The 14551-nt window shown below is 40.1% G+C and overlaps 1 protein-coding gene and 1 pseudogene across 1 annotated transcript in view; both read right to left on the reverse strand.

The window, feature by feature from the left end:
- SKAP1 (src kinase associated phosphoprotein 1) overlaps positions 1-14551 on the reverse strand; it is a 245162-nt gene that overhangs the window by 52703 nt on the left and 177908 nt on the right. The window lies entirely within an intron of this gene.
- LOC120611328 (uncharacterized) lies at positions 9357-9475 on the reverse strand (annotated as a pseudogene).

The raw sequence follows: 14551 nt of genomic DNA on the forward strand, positions 1-14551 counted from the left end.
GGAAAAAAAATTAGGGGGAAAATGAGGGTGATGTTTCTCTACCCAAAAGTTTCCAACCAAATCAAGTCTGTAATTGCAAAATAAAAACACTAAATCTCAATATCTATTTGCACAGCTCATTAACTAAGGGCTCACACTCAGCAAATGGGAAAAAAAAGAAAAAGAAAAAAAAGAGACTTCACCAAATATATTTGGAAAGTTACCGTTGAGACTATCCTTCCCTAGGATGTGAACTAGGCCCTGTCACATTCTGCTAGGCTGCTGTCAGATGCTTCTGTCTGTCTGTCTGTCTGTCTTTATTGCTTATTTAGAAAGCAGCAAATCGGGATGAGCCAAAGTATCTTTTGTCAGACCATGCTGGAGAGAGAGAGAACACTCTTTTCCCCACTGAGCATTATGAACATCATGGCAGGCACGCGACCTGCTCTGGCTGCTGGGGCAACAATGATTTACAATGTGAAAAGGGAAAACCTAAATCACCAAGTAATGAAAACATTAAAGTTAATGCATCACAAGTGAGGAATTTATTACCATTAACTCCAATAAACAGTTATAAAACACTCGTCCTTTCCTGTCCATGAACAGGGACACAGACACTGGACTTCATTAAGCTCAACTTTCTTTTCCTCTTCACTAGACCAGTCATGTGTGTTTGAACCAACCACCATTTATTGTTAAGTGGACTGGTTCATTTTCCAGGACCGCAGAAAGCTGAAGGCACATCCATTTTGCTTCACGGTGCTTGGTACAGACGGATGAAATAGCAAAGTTTGGAAGGCATGCAGCTCGGTATTTCTATATAAGTTTATTTAAAAGTCCCTAGAATGTATGTCTGATAAAAGCAGAGTAGCTCTTCCGAACAGCCCTTCTCAAAGGCAGGTATATAAGTAACAAAGCCTGGCAAGGAGGGTGGCATATTGGATGCCAAGGCAAGTCAGGTATGTTTAGCTGAAAAATTTTCCCCTTGTTATTGTTTGGGATAGCACCTTAGAAGTCTGAGATGGAAACCCATTTCCTTCTAACATTTTTCTCTGTCACAGGGGCATACCAGTTTATTACTTTCAGGTTGTTCATGAACAAAAGAGGCTGCACATATTGCATGGCTAAGGTAGATTGGTTCTGGATTCATTTGTTTTAGAGGAAAAAAAGAACTAAAGTGTTTTTGGAAAGCCAACTCTAATTGTGGAACTGCCTGGGTGTGACAAAGCAGACAGGAGAGGCAGCATGATATTCAGGCTTCCCTAGCCAAATAGTTACAATAGTAACAATGATAACAGTAATATTTAACATTTGGATAGCACTTTATTTAATGTTTATAAAATGTTTTCCTTTAAGGCACCTCCTTGATTCTGATATAGACAGAGGGGTCTCAACAATCCAGCCTTCGGAAGTTGAAACAGGCTCAGAGAGGATAAGTGACTTTCTCACATAGCCAAAAAGAAGATTCAGGACATAAACTCAGGGTTTTTCAAAGCTCCAAATCCAGTATGGTTTGGGCTACACCATGCTATACAAACATTTTACATAATGAATAATGTTATAGTCATAATGTAAAGTCAAGATAAAAAATGTTTTAATTCTAGGTTTCCCAGCCCAAATTTCATGGTTCTTAGTACCAATATTGCCAGATAGGGCCTGGGAGTTGTCCAAGATGTCAACCCTGAAGTGTGATCTGATCTTTGGCATTGCTAGAGAAGAGATAGGGACCTAGGTGAGTGATCCTCCTGTCTGAGGTCCACTCATGGGCCAAACTCCGTGGAACGTAGGAATAGGGCCTGGAGGGCCTCTGATGTGGAGTCTGAGCTGCACATCTTACCTTACCAAAGCAAAGATTTCCATAAGTAAGACTAATGGCTCAAAAGTAGTGTAATTTAAGAAGGTAGTAATACTTGTCAAGGAAATTCTTCTAAATACTATTTCATCACTTATTTTGCCATTTACATAAGGTACCCTAATAAAGAACTCTTAGATAGAGATGTTACAGGGCTCTTCAGCGGTGATGAAGCAAAGGACCCTGCCACTCATTCTGCAGATGGGGAAACTAAAGCACAGCCAGCTAGACTACGTGTCTCACTAGATTATGGCATTATGTGACTCACTCGATGATATTATTATGTAACATCACCCAAGGTAATGTGATTGATCAGTGGCAGAGTTGAGAAGAGAAACAGTTTTCTGACTCCAGTTCAGCATCATATCACTCTTTTACTCCCATAGCTAGGTAACGATCTTTCTCTAACCCTGGCACAAGGAGTTTAATTAATGTGGGGAAACTGAATCAGGGGAGTCCCAAACTTGGGACACATAGTCCAGGGCAGAGTGAGAAGCACCCTGGAACAGGTGAATTAGGTAATGGTCTATGTCCTGAACACTGAGGCCCCTAGTCTCCTTTTTCTGCTCGGTTACAAGAACCCTAGTAGCTGTGTAGAATGGCACCACCGGGAGATTCATGGATCCTTCTCTGGAAAAAAATTAATGACCTCAGAGAAAAGACCAACAGAGTCTGATGTTTGAGAGACCCCATGGGAAATGGCTGGGTGCCCCCAGCACTTTCAAGTTTAGGCTTTCTAAAGTGCAGCCCATGAGTTGACATATATGCCACCCTGGCACACAGAAATTTCAATCTGCATTTTAGTGCCTCACTTTTAAATATAAGCAGGGCCTAAGGATCAGCAGACATTTGCAGAAAAACCTCCAAATCAAAGACAAAGACCAAAAGGAACTCAGAGGAAACAGAGTTAATTTAGGGAGCAGAAAAAAAAATTAAAACCAACCAACCAACCAACCAAACAAATAAGCCAACATTAATATTCCTAGAAAAATGAGAAGATATCGCATCCATGAAATAGTATGCTTAAAAACAGAACAATCAGAGAACAAGAAAGGATGTTCAAAAATTGAATGGTAGCCAAAATGAAAAACAAAATCAAAAGATTAGTTGGAAGACATAATTGAGGAAATCTTAAGAAATAGGGCAAGAAGATCAAGAAAAAGAAAACAGAAAACAGAAAAGATAAAAATATTAGAACACAGAAAATAAAAGGAAGGAAATAATAAAAGAAACAATACAATTTCTCAAAATGAGGGATACGAGTCTTCTGATTTAAAGGTCCTCCATACACTGAACACATGAATGAAAGTGACTCACACTTGGGTCATCACTGTGAAATTTCTGAACACAACGGATAACAAGAAGCCCATAAAAGCTTCTGAATCAGAGGGAAAAAATTGGTCATATACAGAGACTCAAGCCAATAAAACAAAACTTTCCAAATTCCATTAGCATTCTTACATCCGAACTATCAATCAAGTATGGAGGTAGAATAAAGAATTTTTCAGATATACACAGTCTCAAGAGATTTACCTCCTAGGCAACCTTTCTCAAGATGTCACCAGAGGATGTGCTCTACTAAAACAAGGAAGTCCATCAAGAAAGAAGGTGACATTGGATCCAGGTGGGGCTCTGACAAAGGAAAAGAGACAAAGGGAAGTCCAGGGTGACAGCTGTGCAGCAGGCCTCCAGAGCAGCCAGCTCAGGGTCAGGAGGAGGACAGAGCCTTCAGGAGAGCTGCTCCAAGAACAAAATAGAACTGATGGGTCATCTGTTGTGTCTGTCCAGGTAGAAAAGAGCAGCCGGAGGAATATAACAAGCCTGCTGCAAAGTTTGGGAAGAATTAGGGATGGTGACTTAGAAAACTAATCAAATGAAAAAGCCATGGCATTTTCCAACTCTAGATAAAACAGGAAATAAAATTTAATCATAGAAGTTTATAAGGGTTAGCAGTAAATACAATTTGCATAGTTAAAATCATATAAACCCTAAAACTAAACTAACTCAAAATTATGATATAATCATGTTGGGAAGATGAAGGGAGGAGAAGTGAGGGTTGGGATGAGATAAGAGTCTTAAATCCTCCTCTGCCATTATATGAGCTCAATAGATAATGTCTAAAATTGATAAATCAAAAAAAATAGCCGCATAATAATATTACTTAGAAATGTGGAAGTACACACCAGAACTGATGAAAGAATTAAAGGGAGTTGCCTCTGGAGAGTAGTGCTCTGGTAATGGGAAGGAATGACTGCTTGTAGTACTATTTGATTTTTTAAAGCTAATATATCTATATTATTTTGATGAAAATAAAATCATTAGAAAGTGGAAAAATACAGTGGTAAAACTATTTTACAACAAAGCCACATGTCTCTGTATTTATATAATGGTGTCCATTCTGAGTGGCTGAATATACAAAATTCCTAAGCTTGGTGTAAAGGGTATAAGGCAAAGGAATCCAGGAAAGAAAGGAGAAATCAGTGTAGAATAAAGAGAAACAATTTTATTAAAAACAATTACATAAAAAGCCATATTTGAATTAGGTATCGTTTTAAGGGTATTTTAATAATCTGTAGTCTTTGTGCAATTTTAATACTGTACTTTGTTTGTACCATAGGTTTAATTCTGCTTAAGTCCTTCCTGCATTGCAAGGGGACCCACAAAAATAAGGAGGACTCTTTCCACTGGAGATCTGTTTTATTTCACAAATAACAAAGGGTATGCAGTCTCAGTAATGAAATTTGGGGTAGGAAGCCCAGGGTGTAAACTTGGGTTGCAATTTACAGAATAGTATTGTATCACTGGGCATAACCAGAATTGGATAAAGTACCTGCAGATAAAATCATAAAATTTATTTGGAATCTACCATGTGGGAGATGTTGTGCCACAGAGCACAGAACTCCTAGGATGTCCTAGAAAGACAACTTCAGATCAGTGCAAAGACACAGAAAGCACAGACATGATTTAATTTATAGGGTTGGGAAGGTACAAGGCCATAAAACAAGACACCTGTTGTCCTACGTTTATGTTAAAGGTTTTGCCTTTTTAAAAAATAATCAGAAACACATAACCATTATTCTTGACATAAATTACACTTTAGATTGGGGGTGGAAATCATGTTTTAAAAATAGGCAGGGAAGGAAAAGTAAAACCAACTGCATGTAATTTTTCAAGTGGAAACAACGGCAATATGAAGATATATGGGTGTCAGACCCACTGGTAGAGGAAGGAGGCTGTGCTCTCTTACCTCTTATGGTGTCACTCTTGTGACCTCTACCATTTGAAAAGCTTTGATGCCACCTTGCCCAAGGGACCCCTGAGCACCGGGAAAAGGGATGAAGGATGCCTATGCCTGACCTCACCTTTACATTGTCTAACGACTGAAGGTATAAATCAGCTTTCCCCTTGAAGACCAGAGTGTCGGAAGCTCATGTGAAATGCTGGAAATATTAAATGATGTCCCTGAGGGTTTTACTGTTACTCAGTTTTCTCTTGTAACTGGGAAAGCTGTTCACATGAAGGATACTTTCCCCCGGGACCTCAATTTGTATATAAAATGAGGTATGAAACTCCAACAACTTCCTGTCACTTTGGAAAGAAAATAAACAATTAGTAGAGGTGGCACTCAGCCCACTGTCTTGTTTATATCTCAGTGGTTTCTCTGCCTGTTCCTGGAGAACAGTTCACACTGACAAAGATGTGAGAATACCCTCATTACAAACCCTGTTTCCAAAGTAATAAATAAATCTGCAGTGGTTAAAAAAAAAAAAAATCTCCATAGATAATTCAATGTGTTTTTGTAATGGGGAAAAATAAAAGCTCTTTCTTTTATCCTACTTAGCAGAGGAAGTGTGCTAATAATTAGAACAGAGGATCAGGTCCCAGATACCAGGGTTCCATTTCTAGCTCATCACTGTGATCTTGGGCTGTATCTGAACCTCCCTTCCAGATTCTTCTTGCAGGATTTTTTAAATCTATGAACTCTTAATCTTCTAATACACCTTGATTCATTAATCCTGACCACTACCTCTATAATAAGAATCTGCAGTAAAAAAATGATCATGTTCCTCTTGATGGTGAAATCAAAGTGACTTGCTCGAGTCTCCCAGTTAGTAAGTGGAGAAGGCAGGAACCGAAGTACAGGGTCCTCATGCCAGTCCTTAGCATCGGCCTCTTGGCACCTCGTCAATCTTTCTCTCTCCTCTCTCCATCAAAGATTTGAAGTGCTGCTACACAAAGAATATATTTCCTTTTATAGAAACATTACTATACATTTGTATAGAGCTTTAAAAAATTTAGACCCCTTCCAAACCTCTTATTTAGTTCGATTTTTATAATAGCTGTATGAGGTAGGTATGTACAGAATCTGGAATGAGAGGATAAAAGTAAGAAGAAACAGCTTAAACAGTTGAGAAGAAAAATCAGTGAAATATTAAGGATTACCTAAGACATTGTAGAATCTTAATTACGCCAGGCTTGTAAAAGATGGCCAGATGTATAAAGATATTGATTAGCCTGCCTGTTTCTGTGCTATAATAGAAGACTGATCTCTAAGTGACCCTCTGCTCTGTGTTCTAAGATCAGAGTCCGGGCATGAAAGGATATTCACAATAGTGTAATGCACTTTTTATTATTCTCCCAACCCCGCGCTCTTTTAACAAAAGTTCTTGCCATCTAACTATGGCTGAATTAGAGATGAATGACATTGCTTCTCAAGGGTGCTGGAGAAAGTGTCTGTGAGGACTGAGGGAGATTCCAAACAGGATATGAGGACAAATGAAGGGTAAGGTTTTTTTCCCAGAAGCCTAATCTTCTAAAACCAAGTAGAATTGGTGTTGCTTAAATGATTATGTTTAAGGGAACTGGAAAAAAGTCCCTTTTCCAAAATATCTACTCAGCTGACTTTCTTAATTCCTAAAATTCTGCCATTAGGAGGAGCCCATTCCCTTAAATTAAAGCATTATTTCCTGTTGAAATACAAATGCCTTTGGGAGAGGTAGCACTTTAAGCGAGACATTCTCATCCACAGTGTGGTAACAAACTGGTGCATCAGAGATTGTTGGGAAAGAAAGACCCAAAGTTCCAGCTCTCCCAGGGACAAGGAACAGCCATTTGCAACCATGCAGTATGCCACTGAGCAGAGATAACTGATGGAAGTATGTCCAGTAGTGACTTTTACCCATAACGTGTGTATGGTCGACGATACTGCATTGAGCCATTTCCAGTCATTAGCACCCTGGAGCAGTGGTTCTTAACTGTGGCTGCACATCAGAATTACCTGTCAATCTTTCAAAAAATGTAGATACCTGGACTGTACACTAGATATGCTGGATCAGGATCATCTGGGAGTAGAGCCGAGATGTGTTCATTTTTACAAAGCTCTATGGAGGTTCTGATGCTCAGCCAGGGCTGAAAACCGCAATCTTAGAGTGAATTTGTACATTAAGTTCTTGTCAATGTGATGGCTTGTTGGAAGGCCTTCGTGGGGTAGGCCCCCAAGTGGGGGCCTGGACACTGAGTACCAGAACAGGTGGTGAGAGGCAAGAGAGGTGCCATAAGAACGAAGTAACCAATGTGACCTGAAAAAGATCCAAGACAACTTGTCTACAATTTTGACAACTACTCAGGAGGATTATCACCAAGATTTGGAGAAACGGTCTATGAGAGTCAGGACTTCTGCAATAACACCATTTAAGGAACACTAAGGGAATTAATTATTACCTATGCTCATGTAACTTAAGTTTATTTCATCATTTCAAATGGCTAAACAAGCCACTTGTAGACTTTTCACTACCATAGTATCTTTTCCCTTCCCTTTCTTTATAGTTACCTAAGTCTTACTCTGCTCGGCTTTTCCTTCGTTACCCTCCAGAGGGAGTCTTTATCAAGTGAATCCGTTAGAATTAGTTCAGCCAGTGGGACAGAAAACCCCAAATAGTAGAAGCCTTAACAAAACAGAAAACAATTTCTCTTCCATGTGTAGTAAGACTGGAGAGAAACAGCCTGGAGATGGGAGGGAACTATGTGCTCAGGCTCCTTCTACCTTGTCTATACCACCTTTGACATATGATTTCTTCCTCATGGTCCAAGCTGGCTCCAGTTCCAGCCAGCAGGAAGGAGGAAAGGGACGAGGAAGGAAGCATCATCGCCTCCCACCACCCGATCAGTTTAAGGATACTTGTGTGTGACCCTAGAAGTTGACACTTCCTGTTGATATTCCACTGGCCAGACTTAAGTCATATATCTGAATCCAGCTGCCAGGGAGGAAAGGAAGCAGGGAGCTATTCTGGGTAGCCATAAGCCCATCTAAGAATGCAGAAGAAAGGGAGAATGGATTTTGGGGGCAAGCTTGCGTCTTAGCCACACCAGGGACTGTGTGCACAGCTAAACAAGTACTGGCTGTCACCTTATGAACCTAGAATATCCCACCGGAAAGACAGCAAATGAGTGTGGTAAGAGAAGACTGTTTAACTTCAGTATAACTTCAGGTGTTGGGTCATTCGTGGTGATTAGAGGAATGTGCTTTCCACTAATGAAGAGTGAGAATTTGTTGAAAGTAGCTATCTGTGGCCCAGGAGTCATAACAGAGGCCTCAAATAAATGAAGTGCTTGGTTTGTCTTTTGAAAGCTTATGTTTCCTCTTGGAATTATGTGATTCGAAAGTCCACCTCCTGCCTAATGAAGGACTGGAACGCGCGCCTTCTTGCCTGAGTTCCTGGAGTCAACCTCTGTAATCTGTCAGGAGCAGAACAGCATGCGAGACCATGGATTTCTGTACTAGCTGCTGGTCCTCATAGTGCTAACTAGGAGAAATGTTAATATTAATCTCACATACTAATTCTGCTTAGATGTGTTTAAAAAAGACCCTGATCAATGAAAAGGTGTACCCTCCCCTGACTCCAAGTGCATAACTCTAGGGTTACAGATGTGTCAGTATCTTCCAATCAGCGACAGATCTGAGAGTACAACCAGACAATGCTGCTCAAAAGCATGTGATCTAAAATACAAGAAATCTGTTTAACTCTATGGTTGTGTTTGGGTTGCTTCATCGACGAGGATGGTTTTAAAAGTAAAGCACTGCTTCGTTTCCCATCTGATCTTCCTAAATCATCCAATAGTCATGTTCTCTTTCCTTGTGTGTATTTGTCCAGCTGATTGAATTGTATGGCCAGTTAGCTCAGTTAGATAGGGCATAATGCCAATGAGACCAAAGTCACAGGTTTTATCCCTAGATGGGCTGATGGGTGTGCAGAGGAAAAATCGGTTCCATGTCTACATAATTGCTTCTCTATCCCTGGCTAGCTGTTTTGAAGGAGTGCATATTTCTTAAAAGGGAGATCAAGTAGGAAAGAGTGGGTGTCTGTACTGTTGGAAAAATCCTGGAAAGGTCCTTAGACAGAGTTGGTGGACCAGAAGTATCTTTTATTTTTTTATTTTTTAGGTGAGGCAACCCTTGGTTGACCTCACAGACTGCAAGGACCTTGTCAGCTTACAATCCCTTATTATTTTTTATTTCAATTTTTTACGCCTACAGCACCTGGTCTTCCTAGGTGGTCTCCCATCCAAGTACTAACCAGGCCCGACCCTACTTAGCTTCCGAGATCAGACGGGATTGGGCTTGTTCAGGGTAGCATGGCCGTAGACCAGAAGTATCTTTATACAAAGAGGAATACAAAGTAGTTTGGATATGAGATGGTCTCTCTAACAATTAGCCATCCTACTTTCAGAAGACTGTGACCCAGAAGCATGGAAAATGAACTGTGACATCAGGAATGGAAAAAGAAAGCTAGAGTGGCGAGAACAATGGTCATAATCACAGACTGGGTGGGGTTCAGAGATCTTCATTTCCTACTTCATGCTTGATCCCAGACACCATATTCTGTGTCCTATTTCCAACCCCATCTCAGTGTTTCCCACTCCATGGCGAGTTGTCATGATGTTGTAGAAGAAAATCATCTCCAAAACGGGAATAACATTTGTGACTACTTTTACTTGTTTTAGATAGAAATGTCATATCACATTACAGGAAGACATTTCCCCCTCTTATCAAAAGTCTGTCAGTCTGTCCACATAACCCGGAGAACAAGTGTGTGTGTGTGTGTATGTGTGTGTGTGTGTATGTTTTCATCCCTCTGTGAACAAACGAGCTCGGCACCTGCACAGGCTCCAGGGTGGCCGGACCTCATTCTGACTCGGAGCCGGCTGCTGCTCTTGGGGAGAGAAAGTAAAAATGATTGATTCAACATCTTAATTAAGATAAACAAACATAGAGGAACATCAAATAATGGACCTGACAGTTTGAAACAAACTGAAAGTACAGCTTAGCATTTCATAAAAGAAAAAGCGTTTGATGTAAGAATGGCAGTTTAATAATTTGTAAATATCACTGGCTTGGTATTATAGCTAATCCAAATATTTTTATTTCTCATCATAAGTTACCCTCTGCTGATGGCTTGTCCTCTTCAACTTACAGCTTTCACCCTGGAGCCTTTGACAGGGGTGGAGAGAAGAGGAAGAAAAAGGGTCACAGGTTCTCTGTGGAATGTGAATTACACTGTCAACTTCCTTTCTACTTTCTGATTCAAATATTCCCTGGAAAATACCACTGACCAGCCCAAAGAATTTACCACCCTTTTCTTCATTTCCTCTAAAAAGTATCAAAATGTAATCATTATACCTTTTCCTTAGCTTCTGACTGCTTTACTAATTAAGAGAGTCTGAGCTTTCCCCCATTCCTAAAATGTAAAGAAATGGGAAAACGGAACCACCATACTAACTATAATGTTCCTACAATGCTGTTTGTATATCAAAATAAAGTAGGCAGCTATAGATATATACCAAAAATGTGTTTTAATGTCCTAATGTCCTACAAAGAAGGATGGCTGGGGGATGGGGTAAGAGTGTCCTTCTTAATGCCTATGACTGCCGCCAAAATACCTTTGGGTGGGTACGGAGGATAAGCAGGAAGTTGTAATAGCATTCATAAAGAGACGGATGTGGAAACCTCTATGTTGGCCAGAGCATTGTGATTTAGTTCTTGTGAAGAAAAATACAGAGAAAATTTAGGCAGTTTTACCAATTTATTTGGATTTCCAAGGGCGTAAGTCAGAACATAGTTCTGTGAAAGGAACCAAAGGAACACCACTGGGCAGATGGAGGCTTTGGGCTTTTTTAAAGGTGTGTAAAAGGGAGGGGCGAGGAAGCCGGCCTACAGTCAGAGACACCTCTGGATTCGGGACAAGAGCACTCCCTGTGGCTTTTCCTTTTTTTTTTTTTTTTGCTGAGTCTCTTAACAGCAGCGATTTTTATTTTATTTTTTACTGCTCTCATCAGATACCTAGTCCAGGCAGAGGCGAGTGTTGAGAGGCAAGGGCCCACCGAGGGGAGCTGCAGTTCTGAGACTTCTCCACAGGGAAGCAGTATTAGATCAGGGTTGAGACAGAGGTGGCCCCAGCCCCACCACCAGCTTTCCCCAATTCTGATTTGAGACAGTTGTCCTTCTTTCCTTCCACTGTGGACAAGATGAGTACCAACAGGGCCAGCTCACCTTGCAGAAGAGCCCCGCCTGAGCCTAACGACAGTCCTCCACAGAGTCCTCCACTCCCAGGTCTGTTTCTCTGAACTTAAACAACTGGTTCCTAGAATATTGCTTTGTTGATTCCATCTCTGACCTATGCATTGTCTGAAATGGCCTTAATTTCAGCTGCTGGGTTCACATCACTACCACAGAGAGGAAACCTGCAGAGGGGACCTTAGCAAAATGTCAGGCATGTGTTTTCCTTGGCAGTCCGAATTCTGGCAACCTCTCAATGGTTGGATAACTCTGAACATTTCTCAGAAAGGAGTCAATTCTGTCTTTGGCACTCTAAAGAAAATGGTGCCAGCAATAACTTGATTTTGTTTGAGTTATTGGAAGCAATATGACATTATGGGAAAAACTCCTAAATAAAGAGTTTATAAGTTAGGTTCTATCTTAACAATGTCTCATTGATATATTGTGTGGTAACAGTAAAGATACTACTTACCTTCCTTGCACATAAAATAGAAATAACATCTAACACGTTTCTGGTAAGTCTTAAGAACTATTTATGCTACATGGATTTGCTCAAAGTACTCAATACTGTGACTATTCTTAAAATAGAAAATTTTGACCCTCATATACTGCTGGTGGGACTGCAAATTGGTACAGTCACTATGGAAAACAGTATGGAGGTTCCTCAAAAAACTAAGAATTGATCTACCATATGAACTAGCAATCCCTCTACTTTGGGGTATTTACCCCAAAGACCTGAAAACCCATATCTGAAAAGAAAGTTGTACACCAATGTTCATAGAAGCATTATTCACAGTGGCTAGGACATGGAAGCAACTGAAGTGTCCTATGACAGATAGATGATTGGATAAAGAAGCTGTGGTACATATATACAACGGAATATTACTCAGCCGTAAGAAGAGATGGACTAATGCCATTTGTAACAACATGGATGGACCTCGAGATAATCATATTAAGCGAAATAAGCCAGACAGAAAAAGTTGAAAATCACATATCACTTATATGTGAGATATAAGCCTAAAAGCAACAAATGAACAGGATAAACAAACAGAGACTCGTGGACACGGACTATAGACTAGTGGTTACCAAAGGGTAGGGAGAGAGGGGTGGGAGGATGTAGACGGGGTAAAGGGGGTCACATATGTGGTGACAGAAAGAAATCTAACTATGGGAGGTGAACACACGGTGTAGATATATATATATATGCCTTATTATTGAAGTGTACAGCTGAAATTTATTAGATTTCGTTAACCAATGTCACCATAAAATAAATAAATAAGAAAAATTTTGACATTTCTTTTTTCGGATATTCTCCGAAATACATTTACTTTAGTTGACAAATTGGCAAATACGACATGTATCAGATTTAAAACTTTCTAAGAAATTAAAATCTTGAAAATTCAATGCAGTGAGCAGAAATTCCATTTTCAGCATTTCATGTGGTAAGAAAGAACTGAGGTCTGGGTTTCCTAAAATATTTCTCAGGTAGCCTATCTCTCATCACACATTTTATTTCTTAACCTGAAATACTTCAGAACTTAAATGTTTCTGCCAAGTTTGAAAAGGGTGTGTAGTATTGACTTCTCCACACGGATATCATTTTTTTTTTTCCTTTATAGTCTATCCAAATCATTTTCAGTTACCGCTAAATCAGTTACCCTTCTTTGAGGGACAATCAATAGAAAGCAAGCAGGAAGCAAAAAGAAAAGACTTGTCTTCTCAAGGGTCTCCCAGTGACTTTGTCTCCTGGACAGGCTGATGCAAACAGGAGCAAAAGAGGAGTTTCTGAATGGGTCTCTAGGAGGACTGTTCTCTGATGGGATCAGCTGCAGCGGTGTGGGATAACAATGACAGTTGGCCAGCTTCATCTCTCTGGGGCATAAACTGGGCCGGAACGGTAGAGACTGAGGCACATGTAAACAAAATGGAGAATACAAAGAAAATATTCTCTTTTCTGTATTTCATCGCCAAAAGATAAGTAAACCACCGAGCAGCGGGAAGAATGCTACTTTCGTAATACCAAGCCATTTTAATTTTTCATAAAATGCAAGAGCATGCAGTTATTGGTATAGACTCTATGCTCTCTCTTCTGACCTAGTATGACTTGGCATTTTTAGAAGGTTTAGGTGATGCTATGTCCAAGTGGATTTTAATGGCAGGGTCAGACGATGTTGCTAGGGTCTGTATCACCTACGATTTTTGTGTCTGTCTAGAAAAGGTTAGGCAAAGGTAAGAGAGATATGGAGCCCCCTGAAACATCTCTTATCAAAGGGTAACTTGTTAAAAGAAAGATTTTAACAGCTCAAACTACCTTGGAGGCCAATAAAAGCACCAAAACTGATTATTAGAACATGATCCGAGGTTAGAAAAAGGACGTTAGTACTGACTGATTGGAAAGCTATTGGAAATAAATAAAAAGGCTACATTATGTGAAACGGGGTTCACAGCTTGAAAAGCCATAGGTGCACTGATTACATTTATTATGACATTAGTGAATGCTTTGTGTATGACTTGTTTTTCTCAGGTCTTTTGTGTGAGATGGTCTTAGATAAACTGATTTCACAGAAGAGGAGGAAGGTAATAAGTGTCACATTGTGTTAATACACAAGCTCTCCACCTTTGGGATCAAATTTGGTTCAGGGCACAAGTGAAATGAGTTTGGTGGCCTCAAGCGAGGCTACCGCCAATAGTTATCCTTAAACAAAATCACAAATCATTTGCTGGCAGCTGGAATCAGAGACCTGGAGCTGAGACAGCAAGAGTGTTACAGGTCAGGAGGAGGACTCATGCAGGGAACCGGCTGTTACCTCTGGGTCTCCAGCTTAGCTTCAGCTCATGCCACCAACCAACCCTTCTCACCCATAAATGCTAATATTCACAGTGATTTTACGACCTCTCTTTGCTTGCCAAACCCAACATCAATATTCCCAACAACCTTTCATGAAACCTCCTGTTATCTAAATCCTTATCATTCAGTCAATTCTAATAATAGCAATTTCAGCCACTATGAAAAGGAGTCCTATTTTTAGAATGCTACTTGGCCTTAGCAAAATAATGGAACTTAGTTGTTCCAGTGAGTTCTAAATCTAAACACTGCCTTCTTTCCACTCACTGAAGGGCTTCTGTGCTACTCCAACGAAACATAGAATTATAAAACAATGGCTGTG

This window comes from Pteropus medius, unplaced genomic scaffold (assembly GCF_902729225.1).
Source record: "Pteropus medius unplaced genomic scaffold, Ma_sr-lr_union100, whole genome shotgun sequence".
Classification (NCBI taxonomy): Eukaryota; Metazoa; Chordata; class Mammalia; order Chiroptera; family Pteropodidae; genus Pteropus; species Pteropus medius.